Source organism: Coregonus clupeaformis, unplaced genomic scaffold (assembly GCF_020615455.1).
Source record: "Coregonus clupeaformis isolate EN_2021a unplaced genomic scaffold, ASM2061545v1 scaf0062, whole genome shotgun sequence".
Lineage (NCBI taxonomy): Eukaryota > Metazoa > Chordata > Actinopteri > Salmoniformes > Salmonidae > Coregonus > Coregonus clupeaformis.
In genome coordinates, this window is record NW_025533517.1 from 500222 (window position 1) to 517023 (window position 16802).

At 44.2% G+C, this 16802-nt stretch overlaps 1 protein-coding gene across 1 annotated transcript in view; it reads right to left on the bottom strand.

Annotated features, from left to right (window-relative positions):
- The window catches only part of fam228a (family with sequence similarity 228 member A), a 45725-nt gene extending 41770 nt beyond the window's left edge, over window positions 1-3955 (bottom strand). The window contains exons 1-2 of the mRNA XM_045212902.1: window positions 3704-3955; window positions 3444-3488 (exon numbers count right to left, since the gene is read on the bottom strand). The gene's annotated coding sequence lies outside the window, so the exon portion shown is untranslated. The remainder of the gene's footprint in view (window positions 1-3443; window positions 3489-3703) is intronic.
- Between the last annotated feature and the right edge of the window lie 12847 nt (window positions 3956-16802).

Genomic DNA, 16802 nt, shown 5'->3' on the forward strand with positions numbered 1-16802 from the left:
TGCTAAATGACTAAAATGTAAAATGTAAATATGCACGCGCGCAAAGGAATTGATGGACAAGTTCCTTCACATTAAGTCAAGTTGTGAGTGCCAATGGGTATGTTCATAAAGTTGAAACGTTAAAACGTGTTTTAAACTTAACTTTGAAACTTGAAGACCGAAACTAAAGAAGCCAAGAAAGGAGATGGATCTACAGAGAGAGAGAAAGAAGAAACAACAGTGAGCAGTGCTCTGGTCTCACAGGAGAAACAAGAAACAGTGAGCAGTGCTCTGGTCTCACAGGAGAAGGAAGAAACAGTGAACAGTGCTCTGGTCTCACAGGAGTTAGAAGAAACTGTGAACAGTGCTGTGAACACAAGAATTTCACTACACCCGCAATAACATCTGCTAAATATGTGTATGTGACCAATAACATTTGATTTGATTCTGGTCTCACAGGAGACACTTGGCCACACTGGGGCCGGTGGGCGCCACACTCATGACAATCAACAATAACCCATCGCTACGGCTGGGTAAGGAAAGGAACAAAAACAAACCCATCGCTACAGCTGGGTAAGGAAAGGAACAAAAACTAAAGAAACGAACCAGGACAAACGTCAGTCAACGTTTGAAGGAAACAGGAATGAAGAACTCCGAAGCAGCTATTGGAGCTGACAAACCATCAACAGAGAAAACATGAATATGATCAATATGCAGGACAAATCCTGAACGGAACAAGGGACTCTTTGGAATGGAACCTTCCCGCTATCATAAGAACTAGATCTAAGACTTTACTGAAAGACAGTGACTAAACACCACTTTGACTAACTGACCTGACGCCCTAGTTCCAGTCTTAACCCACTCTTTTCCCTTTCAGCCAAATAAATTGTATTGTTGTTGTTTTAATAAAATACTCAATTTTAAAAAAAGAACACAGATACACATACTTGCATCCGATTTTATGAAGTTTCAAATGCATGTACATGAAGATCCACAATTCACTCACACGAAGAACACGCTGAACTCAGGTATAACGTATTAAGTGTTATTGTCATTTTCTTTTTGAAATTAGAAATGGTTGTAATTGTTTGCTTCCTGCTTCACAATGATGTGTGTTAGAGACATTTTGGATAAAGGGAAGAAATGTTTGAAAGTATATAGAACTGTATAGAAAAAAATACTTAATATGTATAGAAATGTACGGAAACTGTTGTTATGTTAATTATGTATATTAGAACCCCTTTTATTGTTATTGTGAGACCTTTTGGGTTTACCTGCAGCGTAGCATACAGGGGGGTTATGGGTAAAGATGGAGTTAGAGCATGATTGGAACGAGTACAAGCCTTTTATTTTTATTTATTTTATTATTATTTTAATGTGGGTAGATCAGCTTAATATTGCAGATAGATTGTAACTTCTATCAATGTAATTGTCTGCATCACTTCCAATCCCCCATGTTTTTTTATATATATACTCCCCTTTATTACTTTTCAACCCCGACATCCTTTCCCTACTTGGGGTAAATTAGTGAACAACAATGCTTAGGCCTCTACTTCCAGCCTATACTTACTATCTACACCTTATGGACACAGTCAATTTTACAATAATTATATTTATTTTATTTTTTTATTTTATTTTTGAGTACAAGCCTGTGGTTAGTTAGAAGACGCCTAAGAGAAACAACCCACTTAATTGATCTTGTTTTATTTCAAGCATTTTTTTGTATCTTTTGACATCCTTACCATCTTGGAACCTGTTATAACACAAGGAATATATTGCTTTGTTTTACCCTTCATTAAACTGGAATCTGTTTGACAAACCTGGACCTTTTGTGACTAAGAAATAACATTTGAATTTTGAACAAGAAACAATAACTCAAGTGTCCTCTATATGTCCTCTATGGGGAAATGAGTCCTCTATATGTCCTCTATGGGGAAATGGGGAAATGAGTCCTCTATGGGGAAATGGGGAAATGAGTCCTCTATATGTCCTCTATGGGGAAATGAGTCCTCTATATGTCCTCTATGGGGAAATGAGTCCTCTATATGTCCTCTATGGGGAAATGAGTCCTCTATATGTCCTCTATGGGGAAATGAGTCCTCTATATGTCCTCTATGGGGAAATGAGTCCTCTATATGTCCTCTATGGAGAAATGGGGAAATGAGCCCTCTATATGTCCTCTATGGGGAAATGGAGAAATGAGTCCTCTATATGTCCTCTATGGGGAAATGGGGAAATGAGTCCTCTATATGTCCTCTATGGGGAAATGAGTCCTCTATATGTCCTCTATGGGGAAATGGGGAAATGAGTCCTCTATATGTCCTCTATGGGGAAATGAGTCCTCTATATGTCCTCTATGGGGAAATGAGTCCTCTATATGTCCTCTATGGGGAAATGAGTCCTCTATATGTCCTCTATGGAGAAATGGGGAAATGAGTCCTCTATATGTCCTCTATGGGGAAATGGAGAAATGAGTCCTCTATATGTCCTCTATGGGGAAATGGGGAAATGAGTCCTCTATATGTCCTCTATGGGGAAATGAGTCCTCTATATGTCCTCTATGGGGAAATGGGGAAATGAGTCCTCTATATGTCCTCTATGGGGAAATGAGTCCTCTATATGTCCTCTATGGGGAAATGAGTCCTCTATATGTCCTCTATGGGGAAATGAGTCCTCTATATGTCCTCTATGGAGAAATGGGGAAATGAGTCCTCTATATGTCCTCTATGGGGAAATGGAGAAATGAGTCCTCTATATGTCCTCTATGGGGAAATGAGTCCTCTATATGTCCTCTATGGGGAAATGGGGAAATGAGTCCTCTATATGTCCTCTATGGGGAAATGAGTCCTCTATATGTCCTCTATGGGGAAATGGGGAAATGAGTCCTCTATATGTCCTCTATGGGGAAATGGGGAAATGAGCCCTCTATATGTCCTCTATGGGGAAATGGGGAAATGAGTTGGAACCGTGCCAGTAAAAACATCTAAAGAAGTGGTTACTTTAGAACGTTGGGACATTGTTTGGAACCGCCCACTACAGATAGCCTTGTTTGGCACACTGAACTTTCCCCAAGAATGATAGGCAGAGAATAATGATTTGGCTTAGATATTCCTATTGTATTTTTCAAAGGTTGGATTGCAATTCATCATATATCCACATTGGTTTGTTGAAGAATATAACATATGACCTTAGTTCAACTGTTGTACCCCATCAGAACCCCAAATATAAGCTTGTTTTGCTCCATTATTTGTAAAACGAACCCCTGTATAGCATCCCAGCATGGTTAAACTATAACGTCGATATCATGGACGGACATTCCTTTCATCCAATTCTCTGTCCATGCATTTGAGAGCGGGTTACATTTCTAAAGCCCCAGCACACAGCTGTTTCTCAAAACAGTGGCAGGTTTGTACTTTGTTATTGTTATAACTGTGAATCGGCTATATGATCACCGGTTACCTCACCTGCAGAGTTCACTGGTGTCACGTTCCACGGAGAGGTCGGTAACCCTACACAGGGGTGGAGCGTCCATTTATACAATTGGGCTTCTACACTTTTAAATAGGTATTAGAACTTCAACAAAAAGTGATTATATTAGCAGGCCTAGTAATCCTGTTCAAAATTAGCTAAACTAAAGATTTCGAATTTAGCTAATGTCAGAAAAGTAGGTGGCCTAAAGTTGAAAGGAGATAGAAACGATGCGGGTGTTCTGTAGGCTACTCACGGTCGGATTTAGCACCGATTTGAGCCCTGCTTGCTTTGCAGCACGGGGAGTAGCGCCCGGTCTCCGGTCTCCGGTCTCCGTCTTCTCTGGAGTGTAGCCTAGTGTCCGACCGTAGCACCGATTTGAGCCCTCCCTGTCTCCGGTCTCCGGTCTCTGGAGTGTAGCCTAGTGTCCGACCGTAGCACCGATTTGAGCCCTCCCTGTCTCCGGTCTCCGGTCTCCGGTCTCCTTCTTCTCTGGAGTGTAGCCTAGTGTCCGACCGTTGTCATGGTGACGTCACACAAGCCGAGTAGAATTTCGGAAACATTCTTTTACACAACAGCGTTCTAATGGGCGTGTTGATTTTATGGCACCTTACATGTGATAGTAGCCTCCAATGCCCCCCACCCCCATGATCAATACATGTTTTTATTTTTTATTTTTGTCATTTTAATATGCCATTTAGCAGACGCTTTTATCCAAAGCGACTTACAGTCATGCGTGCATACATTTTTGTGTATGGGTGGTCCCGGGGATCGAACCCACTACCCTGGCGTTACAAGTTGAGCTACAGAGAACCACAACAGTTTAGCAGACGCTCTTATCCAGAGCGACTTACAGGAGCAATTAGGGTTAAGTGCCTTGCTCAAGGGCACATCGACAGATTTTTCACCTAGTCGGCTTGGGGATTAGAACCAGCGACTGGCACAACGCTCTTAACCACTAAGCTAAATGTAATTCACTATCCACAAACAAACACCTGTTGACTTGTATTTGTAAACCAATATTTTTTTTATAAATGCTAAATGAGCAGAATAAGCAGTGAGGTACATCTTTCCATAGTTATAAATAAAAGCATTAGGTTGCGGCAGGTAGCTTAGTGGGTAAGAGCGTTGTGCCAGTAACCGAAAGGTCGCTGGTTCTAATCCCTGAGCCGACTAGGTGAAAAATCTGTCGATGTGCCCTTAAGCAAGGCACTTAACCCTAATTGCTCCTGTAAGTCGCTCTGGATAAGAGCGTCTGCTAAATGACTAAAATGTAAATGTTAAACAATACTTTACTGTTAGAACTGTCGAATCTGCATTTATGGCTCAAATTACATCTCTGGATCTGTTTTCATTTGTTTCCAGAATTATGGCACTATCATTCCATCTTGTTACCGACTACACCGACACATGTTGACTTTGTCCGTCCACACCAGACGCTTTCAGGACAGGCAGGTTGAAATATCAAAAATAACTCTGAACCAGCTATATTAATGTGGGGACAGGTCGAAATACATATGAAACATTCATGGACATTTAGCTAGCTAGCTTGCTGGCAAGAGTGTGCAAGGCGGTATTGAATGTCACTGTCAGTCACCTGAAATTTGTCTCTCGGCCTGTGTGCGCCTACGTTGTAAACTCTCATTCATAGGCTAGGTTGTAGCAACCTCATGATGGGTATAGGGAACATGTGAGTATCATGTAGTAGCCTAAACCTATCACTGTTACATTGAACTGGGTGAATGGAATATGAATGAGAGTCATCCAATATGCTGTAATAGAAATAAGGCCATGCTCATCCCAAAAAAAAAAGGTCTTCCCTCATCTTAAATGGCACTGACCACCACTGCATTCAATACCAGGGTGTAATCATTAGTCCAACAGTTGCAAACGAGAGTTTCTATTGGACAAATTCAGGTATGTTTATCCCCGTTTTGTTTCCGTTTGCTTCCGTTTAAGAAACGTTTTTCAACAGAATCGGCAGAATGAATACACCCCTGATCACGCGTCAACACTGTTCACTTTCATAGCAGCCACGTTGTATTCCTTATCGCATGCTCTCCTAATCTCACCTCTTCCCTTGGTTTGTGGACTTCAATGCATAACACATCAGCTGTATGTGACCAGGCGAAAAAACCTTTCCAAGCCAAACCACTACACACAGCCTACATCGTTGTCACCATATTAGCTAAAGTAAGGTCAGAGTCAGCATATCAAATAGAACTAACGCGTTAGTAAACCCGCTATAATCATGCAGTAAGCAGTTACACCGGCGGGCCCCGGTGGCAATACATTAGTAATACCAAAAGCTTACCTTAAATTGGAAGAGTTCCAGTGTTGTGTTAAAAAGTCATAGCCAGCTAGCTAACATAGCATCCCTCTGTTTGAGCCAGGTGTTTGAGTAGGCTAAACTAGCCAGCTGCATTTGCTAGCTAAGTAAGTGAAACTGAAAGTGAAAACAAAATACTAAATCTCTCTCTCTCTCTCTTTCTCTCTTGCTTCTCCTTCATTTTTGAATAAATTAATTTGTTCAAATCTGTTCAACTGTCTTTCTCTCTCTGAGTCAACCACTCACCACATTTTATACACTGCAGTGCTAGCTAGCTATAGTTTATGCTTTCAGTACTAGATTAATTATCTGATCCTTTAATTGGGTGGACAACATGTCAGTTCATGCTGCTCTGATAGGCTGGAGGATGTCCTCCGGAAGTTGTCATAATTAATGTGTAAGTCTATGGAAGGGGGTGAGAACCATGAGCCTCCTAGGTTTTGTATTGAAGTCAATGTACCCAGAGGAGGACAGACGCTAGCTGTCCTCCGGCTACACCATGGTGTTACCCTACATAGTGCTGTTGAGGCTACTGTAGACCTTCTTTGCAAAATAGTGTGTTTTAATCAATTATTTGGTGACATATTACATTTAGTATAGTTTGATCTAAAAAGGATAACTTTTTCCATGTTTGACCATTTTCATTTTTATGAAATTCACTGAGGAGGATGGTCCTCCTCTTCCTTCTCTGAGGAGCCTCCACTGATGCAGATGCTCGTTGACGTGCACAACACGTTTGGATGAAATGATTGAATAACATTTATTTTGCAATACTTGAGCATGCAATGCCACTAGTTTGGTCAGCATGTTAGTCCCAGTTGGCATAGAGCCCCACATTGGAGGTGTCATAATACCCATAAAACCTAGCGGTCAAACAGGGAAATGGTTCCAATCGTTTTTCCCACCATTAATTTTCTCATGGGCTTACCCTGACGGGACGTTTTGATAACCGTGTAAATCTCTCTCGGACAAGGTGACTTATCAATATATTGGGCCCTATTTACTCTCAGATTCGAAAATGCTAATTAGCATCAAAGTAGACATCATGCAAGACTACAAATCCCTGCAAGCTCCTGCACATCATTTCTAGCAGGCACCCTTGCTAACAAGTCAATTTAAAGACATTTAGCCAATTTATTAATTACTATATTTAACTGACATTAGATAGTTAAGCCAGAGATTCTTTCCTTTGTCTTGATTCAGCAGTCTCGTCCAGATCATCATGGCATCTGTAGTTCTGTATAATAGCCAAATTAGCAGCTAATTAAAATGTCATTTGTTGGGGGTAAATATGGGGGAATATATTGATAAAAGTCACATTGTCCTAGAGAGATTTACACGGTTATCAAAACGTCACGCCAGAGTAAGCCTACATGAAACACAGACCTTATTTTAAGTGTTTCTAAAATCCCCATATGGGAAAAATGAATGGTGGAAAAACTATTGGAGCCATTTCCCTGTTTGACCGCTAGGCTTTATGGGTATTATGACTCTATTAGACAGAACGTCCCAGCCCTGCCCGCCTGTGGGGAAAACAACCTGTGGTTAATTAGGTTATCCAATTGGCTCACAGCAACAACTTGACCTTTTTAAAACGCAATTATCTTGTTGTCTGCTTGTTTTAGTAAATTGTAAAACTACATTTAAGAAAAGTACAACATGGCTAAAGATCACTTTTCTAAATTGCCTGCTCCAGAGCGTTCTCACTACTTAGTAAAACGTAATATTGTAGGGCTTCCCTGAGGACCCTTTTCATGACGGTGCTAGCAGCCATTTGAGTGAGTGCTAGCTAGCTACCGACTGGAACATTAAGCCAAGACCAACAACACTAACAAGGGCAGGGAAGCAAACTGTGAAGGCAAACACCCTAAGCATTGCACCAATACACTTATTTGTTGTTTCAACTTATTATTTGCAGTCACAAAGTTGCATGGCCTTTATCAAGTTATAAAAAATTAAATGTTCAAGTTATACTAACATTCACCAAATTTATTTTGACTTATAAAATATAGTTTAGTTATTTTCACCATTTGTCAGTATAACCTACTGTTCCTAGTTGAATCAATTCCAATTTGAGTTATGTCAACTTAAAATGTAGAGTTATCCTAACTAACACCAAATTATGAGTACTTTGACTCATAAAAGAAAGTCAACTTTACACTTTGTCAGTATAACCTACTATTTATAGTTGAATCAATTTAGGCTTTATTAGAGATACTAGCCTCTATTTTGAAGTGACTTCACACTTCTTGGAAGTTGTTTTAGTCAATGTATATAAAGTCTACTGAACATGACAGTAAACTTGATCATTTAAGTTTGTATAACTTGAAAAAGGACATGCAACTTTGTGACTGGAAATAATAAGTTAAAACAACAATTATAATTTTTTTACAGTGATAGGCTGGTGACTTAGGTTAATCAACAGTAATCAAATAGTATTCTAAGCTGCTAGGACTTCCAGGTCAATTAAAACAATTGTTAGCTTGTAATGACAACACAACAGATCAATCATGTATTCCAGAATAGTTATTGTTAACCCAATGAGTCCCACCGTAACGCCGGTGCGTTTTGGACTTCCATCCCTTTTTAAACATTGTGTATTTGAGCTACAGACTTCTGTACCACTGGATTATACCATTGGATTATTTTTCTTCTGCATCCATAGATACCAACCGTTAGTCTGTGTGATTAACGGGGGCTGAGCTAAAGCTGTGTTTGTGAGACAAGGGCGGATTCCGAAGGGGCTCTGGGCCGGGTCTTTTTACAAACATTTCTGTAGAGTCCAATTGTTTTGAGCTACACATTAAAGCTATCTATAAAAAGCTGAGACTCTCACGAACACGGACATGTAACATGTTTCGCTCTATGATGCTCACAGGCTACACAACAGTCGTTAGACTGTAATGAAGAGCCTGGGAAATCCCAGGACATAGTGTCTATAATACTGTAAGATAGAAGCGCTTCTACATAGAAGATCATGGGAGTGTCTATAATACTGTAAGGGGTTCTTCTACATAGAAGAGCCTTGGAAATCCCAGGACATACAGTGGCTTGCCAAAGTATTCACCCCCCTTGGCATTTTTCCTATTTTGTTGCCTTACAACCTGGAATTAAAATTGCATTAAAAAATTTTTTGGTATCATTTGATTTACACAACATGCCTACCACTTTGAAGATGCAAAATATTTTTTCTTGTGAAACAAACAACAAATAAGACAAAAAAAACATTCTTTTTTTCTTTAAGCAATGTCTTTTTTCTGGCCACTCTTCCGTAAAGCCCAGCTCTGTGGAGTGTACGGCTTAAAGTGGTCCTATGGACAGATACTCCAATCTCCGCTGTGGAGCTTTGCAGCTCCTTCAGGGTTATCTTTGGTCTCTTTGTTGCCTCTATGATTAATGCCCTCTGTCACGACTTCCGCCGAAGCTGCCTCCCCTCCTTGTTCGGGCAGGTTTCGGCGTTCGTCGTCACCGTCTTACTAGCTACTGCCGCTCCCATTCTCATCACTCCATTTGTCATGTCTTGTCAATCACACACACCTGGTGCTCATCCCCTAATTCGTATGTGTATAAGTGTTCCCTCTGCCCCCTTGTCTTTGTGAGTAATTGTTCTATGTGGTAGGAGTAGCTCAGTTGAGATACTCTCTCATTTATTTTGCCAGGGTTGATTTCCCCCTGTGTCATTACATTTATTGTATTTTCTGAGACTGTGTTTGGTCAGGGAGGATTGTTTCCCCTGTACCTGTTTCGATTGCCGTTGTAGGCGCATTGTATGTCTGGAAGGAATAAATCTGCATCCGGTTATTTTACTCCTGCGCCTGACTCCGTCCATCATTCACCACACCCTCCTTGCCTGGTCTGTGAGTTTTGGTGGGCGGCCCTCTCTTGGCAGGTTTGTTGTGGTGCCATATTCTTTCAATTTTTTTATAATGGATTTAATGGTGCTCCGTGGGATGTTCAAAGTTTCTGATATTTTTTTATAACCCAACCCTGATCTGTACTTCTCCACAACTTTGTCCCTGACCTGTTTGGAGAGCTCCTTGGTCTTCATGGTGCCGCTTGCTTGGTGGTGCCCCTTGCTTAGTGGTGTTGCAGAGTCTGGGGCCTTTCAGAACAGGTGTATATATACTGAGATCATGTGACACTTAGATTGCACACAGGTGGACTTTATTTAACTAATTATGTGAATTCTGAAGGTAATTAGTTGCACCAGATCTTATTTAGGGGCTTCATAGCAAAGGGGGTGAATACATACTTTTCTTTTTTTTTGAAACAAGTTATTTTTTTCATTTCACTTCACCAATTTGGACTATTTTGTGTATGTTCATGACATGAAATCCAAATAAAAATCCATTTAAATTACAGGTTGTAATGCAACAAAATAGGAAAAACGCCAAGGGGGATGAATACTTTACAATGCACTATAGTGTCTAAAATACTAAAATAAGGTCACATAGTTGCTATCACAAACTTCACACAATTGTCACTGACTAGTTGGATATTAATTTCCTAGTGAGCAAACAATTTCTCTACTTTAAATAAATTCATTTTATCAGGTTTTTGCTTTGGCGGACCTTATTTATTTATTGACATTTGTCAGTAAAACTCATGAATGCAACTATTTATGTGAAATTATTTTGCATTCTACTTGTAGCCCTGGTTGTCCTGAAAATAAAATGGTTAAACACTTAATTGTGAGGCTAAATAAAAAAAGAAAAATGTTTTCCACCTTTATTTAACCAGGTAAGCCAGTTGAGAACAAGTTCTCATTTACAACTGCGACCTGGCCAAGATAAAGCAAAGCAGTGCGATAAAAACAACAACCCAGAGTTACATATGGGGTAAAACAAAAAAATATAAGGGCTGAACATGCAGAAAAATGAAAGTCAGATAGGGTTAAAGGGTAAATCCACTCAAAAATGATATTTTGGTATTTATTTTCATTGTCGATACAGTCCCAAGATAATTTGCATGTCAGCAGTCAAGTTTTCAAGATATTGGACTTTCAAGAATCTCTCTCTCTCTCTAGCTGCCTCAGCAACGACGCTATGAAGCCATCAAAAATGCGCAGACATTTAGAAAAAAAAGCATCCACATCTGACTATAAAAAAAAATAATAATAATAGTTGACCAACCAAACAATCTGATCCAAGCCCAGAAAAGCAGAGGATGTGTGATCCGTTCACCAGCACTGAAGAGACTCACAGATCGTCACCGGTTCCTGATGACAAACTATTAGAGCTGTCCTGTGACCTGGTCTGAGCCAAACTATTAGAGCTGTCCTGAGACCTGGTCTGAGCCAAACTATTAGAGCTGTCCTGAGACCTGGTCTGAGCCAAACTATTAGAGCTGTCCTGAGACCTGGTCTGAGCCAAACTATTAGAGCTGTCCTGAGACCTGGTCTGAGCCAAACTATTAGAGCTGTCCTGAGACCTGGTCTGAGCCAAACTATTAGAGCTGTCCTGTGACCTGGTCTGAGCCAAACTATTAGAGCTGTCCTGAGACCTGGTCTGAGCCAAACTATTAGAGCTGTCCTGAGACCTGGTCTGAGCCAAACTATTAGAGCTGTCCTGAGACCTGGTCTGAGCCAAACTATTAGAGCTGTCCTGAGACCTGGTCTGAGCCAAACTATTAGAGCTGTCCTGAGACCTGGTCTGAGCCAAACTATTAGAGCTGTCCTGAGACCTGGTCTGAGCCAAACTATTAGAGCTGTCCTGTGACCTGGTCTGAGACCTGTCCTTAGAGCTGTCCTGAGACCTGGTCTGCACACTCGTTTTACTGAGCCTTTCCACATTCTGTCTGTTCAGCAGCGGAGACTCAACAAGACCTCAACTCAGCCAGATTTCATTCTACCTTCTTATGTGAGACCAGCTTCTCCTCTCTTGTTGCAACTAATTGTAAAAACTAAGAATATCGAACAGGAAGCTAAAAAGAAAGCAGTTATGAATAAGTATACCGACATAGAAACTTTGAGTAAAATACTGGAGTCGGACTCGGATCAGGGGAGCGATATGGACAACGACGATTTCGACTAGTTGGTAGGTAAATACTAAGGGCTGGTAAAGGTATCAAGACTAGTTGAAGAGTGTGCAAAGCTGTCATCAAGGCAAAAGGTGGCTATTTGAAAAATCTCAAATGTAAATTATATTTTGATTTGTTTAACACTTTTTTGGTTACCACATGATTCCATATGTGTTATTTCATAGTTTTGATGTCTTCACTATTATTCTACAATATAGAAAATAGTAAAAATAAAGAAAAACCCTGGAATGAGTAGGTGTGTCCAAACTTTTGACTGGTACTGTATATCTGTTGCTTTTATATTGTTTTTGTAAACAGTTCATTTGTATGTGGGACCAATACATTGGATATGCCTAGGCTAAACGTTCAGGCACTTTGGAGAGGATGAAGAAAACACTTGGATATCCCCTGTATGTCCCCTGACACCACCACAATGTTTGAGAGAGGTTGGTGTTGTAGAAATTAAGTTTTTATAGTAAACAATAACTTTTAGGCACATCCAGTGTGCAAAAACAGTGCAATTACCACATTCGGACACTTTGGAGAGGTTGAAAGGACACTTGAATGTACCCTGGATACCCCATAACACCACCACAATGTTTGAGTGAGGTTGATATGGGTAGAAATTGTGTTTCTATACTGAACAAATAGCATTTAGGGATTGCAAATATGTAATAGCACTGGAATTATCTAATTTACAGACATATGCCACTTTGGAGAGGTTTAGGGACACTTGGAAACGTCCCGTGACCACACCTGACACCACTTACTAAAACATCTGCCCATTTCTAGTTGTTAGGTCTATCAATCCCATTTTTTATTCTGATATTGTTCACATGTTGTGGAAGCCATCTGATGTGTTTCCAGCTCTACTCATCAATAATTCACTTATAGCTTGTCAATGAAAGATAAATAAAAAATGGTTATTTTGTGTGTGCTTGATCTTGTGTACTCTGAACTATGTAACTCCTATCTGATGATTTCCTCATCGTCTCCCAGATGTCTTCTTTCTATGTATACCAAGTTTTTGCATGTCAGAATCATGTAATTACACATGAATAGCAGTTAGTTTAGGGTATGTCTATTTACGTGGATACCTACATTTTGCCATTACATTACATTTAAGAGGATGGATAGACAGACAGACAGACAGACAGACAGACAGACAGACAGAAATAAATAAAGGCAGGGGGACAGACAGACCATGAAGGCAGCCAAGTAAATTAATTATTTATTTATTTAAAGTAAACATAATTGAAGTAACATTTTTGTTTTTTATAAAGAAAAAGTGATTGTGAATTATTTTGACCCAAAGCAGTCCCCAGAGGAGAAGACCATGCCATGCTGGTACCTGGCACAAACAGTTTGCAATTCTGTGTTCTAGAAAAGGGTCACCCGGCTGTTAAAGGGTCACCCGGCTGTTAAAGGGTCACCCGGCTGTTAAAGGGTCACCCGGCTGTTAAAGGGTCACCCGGCTGTTAAAGGGTCACCCGGCTGTTAAAGGGTCACCCGGCTGTTAAAGGGTCACCCGGCTGTTAAAGGGTCACCCGGCTGTTAAAGGGTCACCCGGCTGTTTAAGTCAGACTGTCATAGCTGCAAGAGAGAGAAATCAGTGCAACTAAGACAGCTGAGCTGGCCTCCATCCCCCTCTCACTCCTCTACTGGCCTCCATCCCCTCTCACTCCTCCACTGGCCTCCATCCCCCTCTCCTCCACTGGTCCTCCATCCCCCTCTCCTCTACTGACCTCCATCCCCCTCTCCTCCTCCACTGGTCCTCCATCCCCCTCCCTCTCCTCCACTGGCCTCCATCCCCCTCCCTCTCCTCCACTGGCCTCCATCCCCCTCTCCTCCTCCACTGGTCCTCCATCCCCCTCCCTCTCCTCCACTGGCCTCCATCCCCCTCCCTCTCCTCCACTGGCCTCCATCCCCCTCCTCTCCTCCACTGGTCCTCCATCCCCCTCCCTCTCCTCCACTGGCCTCCATCCCCCTCCCTCTCCTCCACTGGCCTCCATCCCCTCCCTCTCCTCCACTGGCCTCCATCCCCCTCCCTCTCCTCCACTGGCCTCCATCCCCCTCCCTCTCCTCTACTGGCCTCCATCCCCCTCCCTCTCCTCTACTGGCCTCCATCCCCCTCTCCTCCACTGGCCTCCATCCCCCTCCCTCTCCTCCACTGGCCTCCATCCCCCTCCCTCTCCTCCACTGGCCTCCATCCCCCTCCCTCTCCTCCACTGGCCTCCATCCCCCTCTCTCTCCTCCACTGGCCTCCATCCCCCTCCCTCTCCTCCACTGACCTCCATCCCCCTCCCTCTCCTCCACTGGTCCTCCATCCCCCTCCCTCTCCTCCACTGGTCCTCCATCCCCCTCCCTCTCCTCCATTGGTCCTCCATCCCCCTCCCTCTCCTCTACTGGCCTCCATCCCCCTCCCTCTCCTCCACTGGCCTCCATCCCCCTCCCTCTCCTCCACTGGCCTCCATCCCCCTCCCTCTCCTCCACTGGCCTCCATCCCCCTCCCTCTCCTCCACTGGCCTCCATCCCCCTCCCTCTCCTCCACTGGCCTCCATCCCCCTCCCTCTCCTCCACTGGCCTCCATGCCCCTCCCTCTCCTCCACTGGCTTCCATCCCCCTCCCTCTCCTCCACTGGCCTCCATCCCCTCCCTCTCCTCCACTGGCCTCCATGCCCCTCCCTCTCCTCCACTGGCCTCCCATCCCCCCCTCTCCTCCACTGACCTCCATCCCCCTCCCTCTCCTCCACTGGCCTCCATCCCCTCCCTCTCCTCCACTGGCCTCCATCCCCCTCCCTCTCCTCCACTGGCCTCCATCCCCCCCTCTCCTCCACTGGCCTCCATCCCCCTCCCTCTCCTCCACTGGCCTCCATCCCCCTCCCTCTCCTCCACTGGCCTCCATGCCCCTCCCTCTCCTCCACTGGCCTCCATCCCCCTCCCTCTCCTCCACTGGCCTCCATCCCCCTCTCCTCCACTGGCCTCCATCCCCCTCCTCCACTGGCCTCCATCCCCCTCTCCTCCACTGGCCTTCATCCCCCTCCCTCTCCTCCACTGGCCTCCATCCCCCTCCCTCTCCTCTACTGGCCTCCATCCCCCTCCCTCTCCTCCACTGGCCTCCATCCCCCTCCCTCTCCTCCACTGGCCTCCATCCCCCTCCCTCTCCTCTACTGGCCTCCATCCCCCTCTCCTCCACTGGCCTCCATCCCCCTCCCTCTCCTCCACTGGCCTCCATCCCCCTCTCCTCCACTGGCCTCCATCCCCCTCCCTCTCCTCAACTGGCCTCCATCCCCCTCCCTCTCCTCTACTGGCCTCCATCCCCCTCCCTCTCCTCTACTGGCCTCCATCCCCTCCCTCTCCTCCACTGGCCTCCATCCCCCTCCCTCTCCACCACTGGCCTCCATCCCCCTCCCTCTCCTCCACTGGCCTCCATCCCCCTCCCTCTCCTCCACTGGCCTCCATCCCCCCTCCCTCTCCTCCACTGGCCTCCATCCCCCTCCCTCTCCTCCACTGGCCTCCATCCCCCTCTCTCCTCCACTGGCCTCCCATCCCCCTCCCTCTCCTCCACTGGCCTCCATCCCTCCCTCTCCTCCACTGGCCTCCATCCCCCTCCTCTCCTCCACTGGCCTCCATGCCCCTCCCTCTCCTCCACTGGCCTCCATCCCCCCTCTCCTCCACTGGCCTCCATCCCCCCTCTCCTCCACTGGCCTCCATCCCCTCCCTCTCCTCCACTGGCCTCCATCCCCCTCCCTCTCCTCCACTGGCCTCCATCCCCCTCCCTCTCCTCCACTGGCCTCCATCCCCTCCCTCTCCTCCACTGGCCTCCATCCCCCTCTCCTCCACTGGCCTCCATCCCCCTCTCCTCTACTGGCCTCCATCCCCCTCCCTCTCCTCCACTGGCCTCCATCCCCCTCTCTCTCTGGTGTGCTAAGAGAATGGTATCATCTCTCTTAAATCTGAGAACGGTCACAATGACATAAGAAACATAGATGCCTTCAAAATAAACGACCACAGGGCATCTCAGAGGAGCTGCATCTTACTGCCTGCATATACCGGCCGATATTTTCACACAGTTAAGATATGTCTATCATGAAACGTGAAAACAACATTCACATATGCCTTTAGTAACAGAATGATGAACCGTATATCAAGTCAGTCATCTCTGTACCGGCCTCCATCTCTATTATCTTCAACAGTTTAAATCTGACTGAGAACAGTCATGATGATACAAGACACGGGTGTAGACCACAAGCATTTCACAGGAACTGGACCTTGCTTCCCCCATAGAACAGCCCTCACAGTTAACACATCTGGATCAAGAAACATTGAAAGACCATTTCCGTCTGCCTTTAGCAATAAGGCATGGCACCAGTAGCTAGATATCGGTCTGTCTCACTGGGGCGGCAGGTGGCTCAGTGGGTAAGAGCGTTGTGCCAGTAACCGAAAGGTCGCTGGTTCTAATCCCCGAGCCGACTAGGTGAAAAATCTGTCGATGTGCTCTTAAGCAAGGCACTTAACCCTAATTGCTCATGTAAGTCGCTCTGGATAAGAGCGTCTGCTAAATGACTAAAATGTAAATGTAAGAAGATGGTCCTCTTGTTTTACAGCTCTCTGCACTACACAAGAAGATTCTCTGAAACACCTCAGTGTCCCAGAACCCCTTTGGATAGTCCATATTCAGAGCATAAACAAGTCCAATCAAAGTGGCAAACGTCTTTGGGATATTGTGAAGGTCGTGCAAGGTCACCTGCTTCTACATCACAAGGGCAACGTCAACAATGTCAGCTGGCAATGGGGCGTCTGCTCCGGAGCCATCTACTGCGACGAGGACACCGATTTTCACTCCACAGCTGCCATTTGAAAATCAGACAGAGAAAAAAACTGAAGGCATTGATTAGATGCATTGTGTTGGATACACACAGTCAACAATCGTTTGAAATCTGTCAGCTCTATGAGAAATTAAACGGAAAAAATTATGAAAATACGTCACAGTCCTGTAAAATATTCTA